Source organism: Chiroxiphia lanceolata, chromosome 8 (assembly GCF_009829145.1).
Source record: "Chiroxiphia lanceolata isolate bChiLan1 chromosome 8, bChiLan1.pri, whole genome shotgun sequence".
NCBI lineage: Eukaryota > Metazoa > Chordata > Aves > Passeriformes > Pipridae > Chiroxiphia > Chiroxiphia lanceolata.
This window is the reverse complement of record NC_045644.1, coordinates 3,122,819-3,135,000: the sequence shown is the minus strand read 5'-3', so window position 1 is coordinate 3,135,000 and position 12,182 is coordinate 3,122,819.

Here is a 12,182-nt window from a genome sequence, read left to right as displayed (position 1 = left end):
TAAAATAGCAAAATCACTTTTTGTTAATTAGCCATCTGAGTGAAATTTAGCTTATTCTCTTTGCTAATTACTAAATCTTAATTAGCTTTATTCATTTCATCTAATTGTTCACTTCATTGACTTGTTGCGTTTTATCTTTATTAACTTCTGTTCCAAATAGATGAATCTATCTTTGAACTTCTTAAAATATGAAATCATAATGGGCATGCCCTATCATAAAATATGTGCTGTAATAGTATTTTAGAATATATTTTTTCTTGCTGAATGCCGCCTGACCACTCTTTGCCTAGACAAGTATAGCTACAATTTGTATTTTAAGATCACTATCATGCAATACAAATTCTACTCTGTTTTTCCTACAAATGACTTTTATGACTCTTTTTGCATGCTCTGGAACAAACATAGATAAAGAAAGTCTAAAGATAGGCCCCTATTTAGGACAACTGAATTAACCCTTTAATCAATTAACCCGGCTATTTAATCAACCAGATCTAGGCTATGAAAGGTGATAAATTGATTGCAGATGACAGACTGCACTGTCTATTTGATCTTGGTTAGACCGAGTCAGTATCAGACTTCATGATATTAAATGGATAAATATCCTACATTTCTCATTTTTCAGTTCATGTCAGCTATCAGCAGGTCACTATTGATGTCCAAACTATTCAAAGAGAACTGTTAAGGAGCCCATCTGCAAAAGCCTCCTGATCCCCTGCCTTCAAGAGGACCTAGAGCTGTGCATGAGGCACCCAGGCAGGTTTTCTGTGCAATGTGGAAATGTTTGTCTGACCACAGTCCACAAAACCCACTTGCAGAACAGGAGGGGATATTGACCAGCAAGCAAGAACCACACAGACTCATATAAACTTAAATTCCTTCCCCTATTCAGGGCCCACATCCATCCCTCTGGCCTGAACTTAGGCACCTGAGCGAGATGCTTCCCACAAGCCATGAGAGAAAAGGGATAATTAATGGGCATCCTGTCCACAGTGTCCTATTCAGACATATCCTAAACCAGCTTGGACTCCTGCTCCACTCCCAAGATGCTGCCTTCTATGTCAGCATTTGCATTTAAGTCCTCCTACACAGGATAAAAACCCCTCAGTTATTCAGGGAGGTACAGGTTGGTGTCTTCTCAGAAATGGCTTTTCAAATGGGTGGAAGTGAACGTGACATCAACATTTTGGAGCCAGGATTGTGAGCATTTGTGGGTTTGGCACTATCTCACACCTCTTCCCTCTGAGTCTGGAGTATCCCAAGGCTATCTCAAGTCTGTCCTGAGGCACTGAGAAGTGAACCCCTACGAGCTGAACCCCAGAGCCCCACAGTGAAGAGAGAAGACCATCCAAATAATGGATTAAACATTTTCCTCGTAAATGAAGATATAGTCCCTTGGACAGATAATTTTCTGACAAAATTAATTGAACCATCTTTCTGTTATATTTAGCCTCTAATCCCCTGTAAATGCATTTTTGAGCAATCTTCCTTTCATTTTGTCATGCTCTACAGATTGTGCCCAGAATTTAGCAATGCCACAGTAATTGAAAACTGAATAAAATTTCCCATCTAGATTTATTTGAGTTTTGTCCTGCAATGCTGTTCTATTATTCTATTCATTTAACTTCTGCAAGGTAGCAAAATAACAATAAATATGGAATTGTTGCATTTAATTGAACATATAACAAAAAGTTGCTGTTTCTCAAGGTATTTTGTACCCTTTGCTTCCAGCACATTTAATTATGTATGAACTCTTCAAAAAAAAAGAAGAAAAAAACCCTCTCAAATAATGTGAGTCGTCTACTAGGAGAGAAGATTTAAAGATGATAAATGTTATTTAGAATCACTGTGATATGATTCATATTGTGATGCGATTGGGAACAATATTAAAACCCACCAAGGCTATTATACCTAAATTTTTGTTTCAATTCATGCAATATTGCTGCTGCTTAATATGATTTCTATTTACTTCTTTCCATTGTTAGTGTTTTATTGAGGTTGTGTCGGCTTTATCAAGCTAATCTCTGCTGCAAATGGAGGTCAGTGGAGCCAAAGCACTGGCAAAAAGCCTGTCTCCATTATATTCTACTTGGTATGAATTTACTGGAAAATCCTCTCTCTAATATAAACTCTTTCTTCACCATTCTTCGATTATAATATTTCTACCTGCACCAGCCCTGACAGCTTGATATTTAAAAGCTATATAAACTCTCATAATCTAATTTTATATCCTTCTTTTATAAAGAGGTACCGTACCTCATTCAGAGTAACAGTGAATGTGTTCATCAAAAGGTTTAAAATCAAGCAATCACGGCCATCAATATGAGCTTGGATTTCAGGTAATTTAAATTGTAACTTAAAAACATGCACGGCTACTCTTAATGGCAGTGACAGCGAGTCATTAACTTGTGTTCTTCTGGTGTCAAGGGTGAGGTGAGTAATCCTGTCATGCCCTTGCTGGAATACAATCTGGCAAAACAGGATATTGTAGGAGCTTTATAAATCTTATATCTCTATTTCTCCTTGTACTGGTCTAGGGAATAATGAAAAAGAGCGGCACATAAATTTACCTACCAAATGGGATATGGTCTGTCTCTTGAATACCCACACATAACTTCCATTAACATTAGTATAAAATATACATGCACAGCAGGAGGAAGGATAGCCTTCCAGATGTCCAGAGGTCTACAATAGGAGCAGAACTATATTCCCTTTAGTAGCTGCCAATCCATCCCAGATCACAGGGATTTATTTTTTTTTCAGTTTGAGTTAAGCATTGAACCTGAAACATTTGCATAAAAATAACTAGAGCTAAGCCAAAAGGAATCAACTGGACATCAGAGATAGTCTTAAATCTTTTTCTTCTTTGAGATGGTAAGTTTGCTTAGTTCTACTCAGAGTTTCAAAACAAAACAACCCAATAAAAAGACAATAAAAAGAAAAACAAAACCCCTCAAAGATATTTTTTTAGGATTCTTTGCAGTAAGTTTTTAAATACATTATTGGACATGTGATTGAAATCTGATAAAAAACCGTAACGTTTTATAATAATGTCCTGCAGCAAAAGTATGGCACCAATAACTAAACAATACTTTATCACCTTTGCCACTCTCAACAGCTGCCATTAATACCGAGATCATAGTGTTAGGCCTCCTATTCCCCAGCTGACCATGTTAGTGACAGCCAGGGCTTAGGCAATGACATTGAAAAATATTTGCGGTGGCACGGCCACAAATCACTACGAGACAAGTTTAAAACTCAATATTCACTAAACTTGCATCTGCTCTTTTCTTGTGAGGACATCTACAACACATTTATTATAGGCTGAATTGCTCAAAAAATCCAAACATTGATGGAAAGTGATAAAAAGTATTGGTTGATAGAACCAGATGAGCAGAGGGGCCTTTGTCAAGTCATTTATTCATGTGAGGTTATTGTCTGAGATGGAATCAACTGGGACACATGATGAAGAGTTGGCCTAAGATTATTGTTTATTTACTTAAAATGCACACAGTCCCAGAGCACAAGTACCTCTAAGGTCAAATTTTCTTAATGGTCTTCCACACATGTATCTGTTTTGATTTTCACCTCTCCCAGGGAGCCCAAGGAGACATTTGGCTACTTAGCAATTGCCACAGGACATTGTCTCTTCCATGTGCTTCAGATCCTCTCCAGATGAGTTGTGTCAGGAGCTTGCTGTTTCCTGGGCATGGTGGTTGACAAACGCCCCAGATACATGTCCATTCCTGTATTTCAGCTTCAAATATCATGACTCTTCCTCAGACCATGCCAGACACTTCTTTCCTGTTTTATTTTTTTTCACAGAGATGCATTACTAAAATCACTTAGGCAGGGCATAGAAGCTCCTGAAGGCAGAGATGACCATCTGCACATCTGCTCCCAACCCTTCAGGAGAAGGGATCAAGTAGATTTTCTATAAAGACAAAGTCACTACATTAACATACTCTGATCACATTCGTGGTGTTGCCTGTTTCTGTCCTGTCCTTGGGCTCACACGACAAGGGATGGCCACACCAGGGCATTCCCAGAGCTTCTACACCACATCTGTCCTCTTGCCTTTTTTAAACATCCACTTTGATCCTAAACAGATCAAATATCTCGTAGGACACACTCCAATGCAGCAAGGAGTCTCCTAAGTTGTTAAGCAGAAAGAGTTATTTCTAAGGCACGTTAAACTCTGTATTGAAATTCCATAATTAGCTTTCTTTTGACCCACACCCTACTAGATTACTCTCTTGACTGGGAATATTTTCCAAAATGGCAACTTTCTGGAGTGCATTGAGGAGACTACTCAAGAAGGGGAATGATTAATTCCTCATAGCAAGTTTTGCAGCATATTGAATGACACATTCTTACATTATATACTGATATATAACACACTGGTCCTTTGCCATGCTGACTAGTAGTTCATTTCTAACAAGGCATAGTTTATAGATAATGCAAAAGGTAAGGGACAGAGCCATAAAACTCTGGCTTTTTCAGTTGTACCAAAATCTTTTGGAACTTCATTTTGGTTTGAATGATGACTGTCTTGGATGTTGATATTAAGCAGAAGCAGCAATAAATGAGTACAATACCAGTTCTGTCCCTGCTTCCCTGAGGCAAGAGGCACAGCCCAATAGACTTAAATTTAGAAGAACCACAGAAAGCCAGACACTTGTCTGAGGATTAATCAAACTTCTTTGTTCAGAACTTTCTTGCTGTTTAGTGTGCCTTACTTTTGTTTCAATTTCTAGTGTCCAACAGGTGTATTAGTGGATTTTGCATTTACCAATTCTTATAACTGTATATAGTTATATTTAGTTTATTCTAACACTCATAGCTAAAGTTCAAAAATCCAGGTGCTGCTGTTTTCTTACTTTATACCCAAACTTGTACAGCTGCTTCAAGAACCCGCTTTCACTTAATACTTACATTTTTTAAATTATCTTTCTCATTTTGTTCTCACAAGTCTGTGTCTTTTCCTCCTTATCATCTGTCCGGTAGGGTGATCCAGACATCTAATTGGCAATTCCACCAATTGCATAAATGTACTTCTGTCTTTCAAAGCCTTTATGAAATTCTATAGGGAATACCTGAAAAGTTCAACCTTCTATTAGTTTTACAGTGAAACAGCCCAAATATTTTCAGTTGCCTGTTCTGAGGAACAAATCTTCAAGTTTTCTCAGCTAAGTAATAAAGTATTTTGTTCCTTTGGCTTTCATCTAAAATCAAGACAAAAGATACATTTTTAGAGATGATATGAAATGAAATTGAAATGAGTGAGTACTTTGGAGAAAGGAGACCTTTAGTGCTAGAAATGCTTTGTTACAACTGAATAAACTAAATATGCTTAATATGAAAGGTAATGATGCGACTGATTGAATAGTTTGACATTACTGCACATGAAATATCATTAACAGGTTCACGGTGGTTTTATATCAATATCAAATCTCAGAATAAAATAAATGGAAATACGAAACTGCAATGATTTGTCACTGGAGCCTTTCAGTGTCATTTAAGAAAATATTTTCAGTGAAAGACTAACCAGCATGAGCTGGTGCAGCAAAAGAAATTGCAGCCCTGTGTAAGTTCAAGAACAAGACCAGTTGAACAATTTAGGATAGCTGCAACTCATCTATACCTGTGAGAGGACATGTCCCTATCAGCTCAGCTACCTTTGGTTTCACTGGACATCACTGATTCATACCTGTAGTGACTACAGCTGCCAGATTTCAGGGTGATAGTTCTTAACACAACTCAAGCAAGGGATGCCTGTGTTGAGGCTGACTCTTGACATCTTGGTGCTGTCTCTTGATCTGATAGTATCAAGTTTATTCCATTATCTGTGGGGTGAACATAAGAGCCAAATATTACACCTCAGACTCTTTCAAAGATACAAGATGCATGGCCTGTGTCAGCATAGAATCACAGAATCATTAAGGTTGGAAAATACCTCTAAGTCCAACCATTCCCCCAGCACTGCCAAGGCCACCACTAACCCCTGTCCCCAAGAGACACATCTACACAGCTTTTAAATCCCTCCAGGGATGGGGACTGAACCACTGCCCTGGACAGCAGTGCCAGGGCTGGACAACCCTTTTCATAAAGAAATCTCCTGTTTCCATAAAGAAATCCATGTTGCACCATCTCCTGGTGCAACATGAGGCCATTTCCTCTCCTCTTGTCCTGTCACTTGTTACCTGGGAGAAGAGACCAACCCCCACCTCTGTGTCAGACAGTGGGTACTTACGTGCCCTATATCAAATTTCCAGGTTCCTGTTACACTTTATCCTTCACAAGTATTTGGTGGACCCAGAGGAACATGCTTCAAAATATTATTAGCCACCTAATTCAATTGTTCTATTTTCTGTTTAAAATTAGCTGACTGGGTACAGATAACTACCTTCCATGGCTTCACTATCACAACTCCCTTGCCATCTTCAAATTTATGCTATTAGCAAATGACTATTGAAACACAATGTTTTTCTGATTGAGGAAACCACTGATAAAATCTGAGGCTGGTAAGAAGACTGAGAATACGTAGACGACTCTCCCAACTTCTCGTGTTTTAATTTGGGAAGTTAACTGAAGAATATTTTCATTTACCCATACATTTTTGAAGTGGTCACAGCTGGGTGTATTAGAGGACTGGATTTCATTTGTTTTTTTCAGAATCAAAGTAAAAAATAAAATACAATCTTTCGTAAATAAACTTAGAGTAAATGAACCATTGAAAAATGCAAGCCTGGTTTTACAAGCACTGGGAAAAAGGATACCCTGGTTATCTGTATTTTTATAAGATTTTAATGTATAGCACTAACTCTTTTCCCTATTTGCATTTTTTTATATTTGCAAGGATGAAGAAGAGCAAGAATTAGGACCAATGTCTTAAAATACCAATGGTTCACACATTCCTAAATTCTTTTGCAAGTATCCAAGAGGAAGCGTAGATTTTTTTCACATTTCAAAGTAACATCACAAATTTACATGCAAATAAAAGGAGGCAGAGGAAGGGGGTGGATAAAATATTAATCAAATGTTTTGATTTCAAAATAGCATATTCTTTAGTTGAAGTTATAATGTGACAAAGATTTAAACTAAAAATTTAAATTGACTTCCTGACCCTAATTTGGTTTTTTTGTTGTTTGTCTTACTGAAAACTTGAGGAAAAGAGTTTGTTTTTCCTTCTTCCAGAGAAAAATATCTATTTTTCTCAGCTATTTTCATGCATATGTTATTTTTAGGTAATTTAAAGATGTCTCTTTTTGCTAAATCATGAGAAGTTGCAGGTTTTGTTTAATTAAGAATCAGAAGCCCTAATGTCATTCCACTGGGGAAAAAAATGTAACAAGTTGTCACACGTGCACAGGATTAATGTGAAAAAGTGGTTGACTCCGAGTGCATTTTTTACTGTTGTTAATTGTTACTTCTTTTCTTCAGTTTCTTTGGCAATCCTTAAAACTTCATAAGCTGCATTTACGTTAAGCTGTTCCTGATATGCTCCAATAAGTGTGCTTTAGACACATTGTTAACATAAGGCCAAATCTGTAATACAGCATGGACAATTAAGTGCACAATTTTTGTATAAATGCAAAATCCCTCACTGTGAATTATTTAATTAATGCTCTACAGTTCATTTAATGGCGCTCTTTCAAAGGCCATTTCACTCACAGAAAACTAATTTCATTCTCGGGGTTGATTTAATTAGATTGTATGATATATGGTATTGCTAATTCAGTGGCTCTCTTTGCAGTGTCTAGCCCGTTGCTCCTATTGTCGGCAATCTGTCAGCCCCATTTTTAACAGTATTGAAAAATTCAAGCTTTATTATTGCTCGCTCACTCTTTCTCTCCCATCAGGAGGAAAGTAATGAGCTTTTCTTCTTATGAGAGCAAGCAGAGAGTGTGGTGCCCTCAGCGCTTGAGGCACCGAGCAGTATTAACAGCCTGATTCATGAGTTAAGTTTCTAACTGCCCGTGGCTATTAGCACTCAGTCCTTTGGCTGTCATTTAGTTAAAAAGACTCTTCGGTTAATTCACTCTTTTAATGAGACTGTGCTATTCAACTAATGTATTTTACTGTATGAAAGGTCACACCAGGAAGCAAAACAGATTGGAGGGAATGTAGCGGGAAGCCTGGCTGTCAAGAAACAGTTCAAGCCTCGCAGGCATTTCGCCGTCGCGGCGCCCGTAATAGGCTATGGAACTGATGGGCCAGCGCTCACCTCAACAGTTGAGCACCATAAATCACAGCTAAATAGAAAGCAGATTAATCAGAGCCACAGACAAAAAGAGCACGTGTTTCATTACCCATATAATCACTAACATGATTGCCAGACAAGCCAGGGGAACCGTGCGCCGGGCTGACAGAACGCAGCGCGGTGGCGAGCGAGGGGCTTGGCTCCACGGAGCTGTGGCCACTAAATCTTTCCATTAAGGAGCTGCTCCGTGAGACCTTCTTGTCAGAGGGACACTTGCTCAGAGGGTGGCAGGAGGGGAACAGGCAAAAAGCGGGAATATAAAGGGTTATGTTTGAGTGAGTGGGGTCAGAGGCAGCAGGGGTGGTAGAGAGGCTTCTCCTCCCCATAGCTCGGTTTCCACCTCATTCCCTGTGTCACCGTGGCTGGGAGAAGCAGGTGGGGGATGCTCCTCTTCCTCCCGTCTTTATACAAACCCACAGCCAGGCAGACCCAGTCTCTCCCCACATTTCCTGGTTCAGCACATCATCCCTTTAGCCGTGTGGCACATGCCAAGTCTTAACAGACGAAAGGACATCTCATTTTGATTTATTCCGTTCTTCTCCAACGTCATTTCCTCACTGTGCTCCCCCCTCCTCGCTCACACTCTTTACGTCATCGGGGTTTGTGTGTAATACACGTGTCCACATCCCACAGCTTCTCCCAGCTGGGCTCCAGCAGAAAGGCATGGTTGGAAATCTGGATTACTTCAGCACCTCTGCTTGGGACATCCAACTGAAAATGTTTTTTGTGAATATGGCTCATTAATTTACAAAAGGAGAAAATGAGAAGAACCTCTGTTTTTGATGGCTTTTCAACTGTCTACCAGGGCGTTAAACATCTGAATTATTGTGAGGGTATGTGTGTGTTTTGCTCGTTTTTAATTAGTGTCATAGGGGGGAAAATTCCAGCACTTTAGGGGCAAAAATATATTATTTTTTTAGAAACTGTAATTCCCTCAAACTACGGTAAACAAATCATTCTAATTTAAATTTCCCAGGCAACTTCCAAACAGGGAAACCGTATGTTTAATTACTAAACATCTGTTGCAAAGAACACCCCTTGCTTTTGCAGCGCTAATATCACTGTATGAATTTTAAAATCTGTCAGCAAGGGATCACGAAAGCTTTGGGAGCAAAGAGCTGCTCACTTTAACCCCTGAACCAGATAATCTAACAGTAATCCATTCAAAACTAATCAAACATTTACAGAAACGCACCAGCACTGAGGAAAACAATTCATCATCTTCATATGCTCATTACACTTCCAACATCTCAATCTACCTATGTAAATGAGACCAGGGATCTGACATCAGGTCCATGTACAGAAATTATAAACAAATATTCATCCATTATGCTGCTGAAATTTAACAGCTGGAGCACTAACAGTAGCTGAACTCCAAGCCCTGAGTATCAATTATTTATGAACCTAAAACTGACAAGACTGTCTAGGTGAATTAGCTGCATATGTCAAGCTTTGTTATAAATCCCAGCCTACTGTAAAACTCATTTTCATAGAATGTATGTACAAGGCTGACAATATATCAACAGTACGGCATTAATAATTTAGAAGAATGGTACCATAAGGGAGCACCTAGAAACTCTGCTCTGCAATATAGTTGATATTACAAATAAAAAAGTCAAATAAAATGAATTTCCCATAAACAGAGAATCAAATAAAGCATTTTTCTATGATTTTATATTCAATTTTCAAAAAACTTACCAGCTGATACTTGCATTTTTAGGAACAGTAAGCATCACCTGAAGTTGTTCAATTTTTTTTTTGCCATTGCTAAAAATGCCTTTGAATTTCTAGGCCTGTTGATGTACACTGCATTGCATTTATTTTGTTCTTGCAGACTGAGAACTAAAAGTGAGGTGAGGGTAAGAGAGAGAAGGAAAACACTGTTTGCAGCACAAACTACTGCACTCTCTGGATCCAACCTTGAAATAAAGTATAAGACTACCTGCAAATAAATAAGTTTAATTATAGGTTAAAAATCTACCCTTTTATATATGTCTGTGACACAAATTAAGTAAAGGCTGACCTGCTGAGTTTGATTACCTGATCTGAGAGAGTTTGGTTAGTTATTTAACCATTGTTCCCATTAGAGACATCATAAATTTTATTTGATGTAGCTTTGTGTAAGACATCAATAGAAGAGCTGTTGGGCACCCTGTGTATGACCTCCTACATAGAATCAGAGCATCAGAGCAAGGTAGAAAGATCTGGGCTGGAAAGATCCTTAAAGCTCATCCAGTCCCACCCCCTGCCATGGGCAGGGACACCTTCCACCAGCCCAGGTTGCTCCAAGCCCCGTCCAACCTGGCCTTGGACACTTCCAGGGGTGGGGCAGCCACAGCTTCTCTGGGCAACCTGTGCCAGGGCCTCCCCACCCTCACAGGGAAGAATTTCTTCCCAACATCCCATCTAAACCTCTCTCAGTTTAAAGCCATTACCTCTTGTCCTATCATGGCACAGGGAGAACTAAAGGACAAGGTCAACAGTGAAATGTCAACAGAGAGATCTGAAAAAAGGGCACATCAAAACTTAGCCTGGTGTCTACGAAATTTGAAACAGGTCTGAATTTTGCTGTTGTCTCCCATCTTCACTGAAGAGCAACTATCTGCTGCTTTGATGGAGCAATGGACACAACTACTCAAAATCTGAATTTTGATCAGAAGCTCCTGGTTTATTCCTGTGTATAATTTAACCTATGCCCATGAAGGGATTGCTGGTTGCAGCAGCTTTTTGCTATTCAGAAAGGTTGTCCACAAAAAGAATGAATACACACACATATGAGAATCCGGGCCTATCAAATGAACAAGATTTTATCTTCTATACAGAAGTAGCCCAGGTTTTGATCAACTGTGAACATCAGCTGTCCTTTTCTCCACAACACAACTTTCAGATTATTAAGAAAACTGGAAGAGAGAGGCAAAGCAGAGGGGAAGAGAGGGAGACAGTCCCAATCTTGAGTACAGACAGACACCAAAACTGAGGGATGATTAAAGCAAATCTCTAATATCAAGCTCATGATGATGATGCTGATTTCACAAGGATTGCTCCCACGCATAAACTCAACATCTGTTTTAGATAATCCTTACCTGGGATTCATACTGACAACATACCAAGAATCCATGAGGATGTGTTTTAAGGCACAAAAAAATCCCTAGTCTCTCAAAACTGAGGATTACAGTGTTTCTGGAAGTGTTTTATCCACACAAAAGGCAAAAACATATGTGTATTTTGAAAGAATCAGTAGTGGTTAAGGAGAGTTTGACAAGGAAGTTAACAGAGCATTTTTGAGTCAGGAGAAAGAATTCAGAGAAGGAAGTTTGTCCTTGATGATGCACACATATATCTAAGCACAAAATACCAGGTGATTTCATGAGTCAGGGTGAAAAATGCTATAATGCCATCTCCTCATCTGTGGAATACTGCCACTTCTGGCTCAGGAAACACTCGTAAGGGGCTGAGAAAATTTAATAAACATACTGTATTAGATAAAGAAAAAAAAGTAGAGATAAACAGTGCCTGCTAATACCTGATGCCTGATACATGAGAGATTTATGAAAGAAGAGTTCTTACAGGAAGCTGCTGGTGCTGGGATGGGGGAGGACCCATGGGTCATCCAGTGTATCCTTCTGTAGTACAGAATGAGGGTTTGTATAGTGATTCTTATATCATTTTTTGGACCATTAAGGCTTTCTATTTCTCATTGCTTTAATATTATCTGCATGGGTTGCTTGGTTTAGCTTTTCTAAATTAGACTTTATTATTATTGTTGTTGTTATTATTATTACAACCAGAGGGTGAAATTCAAGCAGAAAGACCAAGGTAAGGCCTTTGCATCACTCAAGTCATGTCAAAGTGCTTAAAACAGGACTTCATTTGGATTTAAATGACACAGAAATCTTATGTTCTCTCTAAATATGAATGAAGT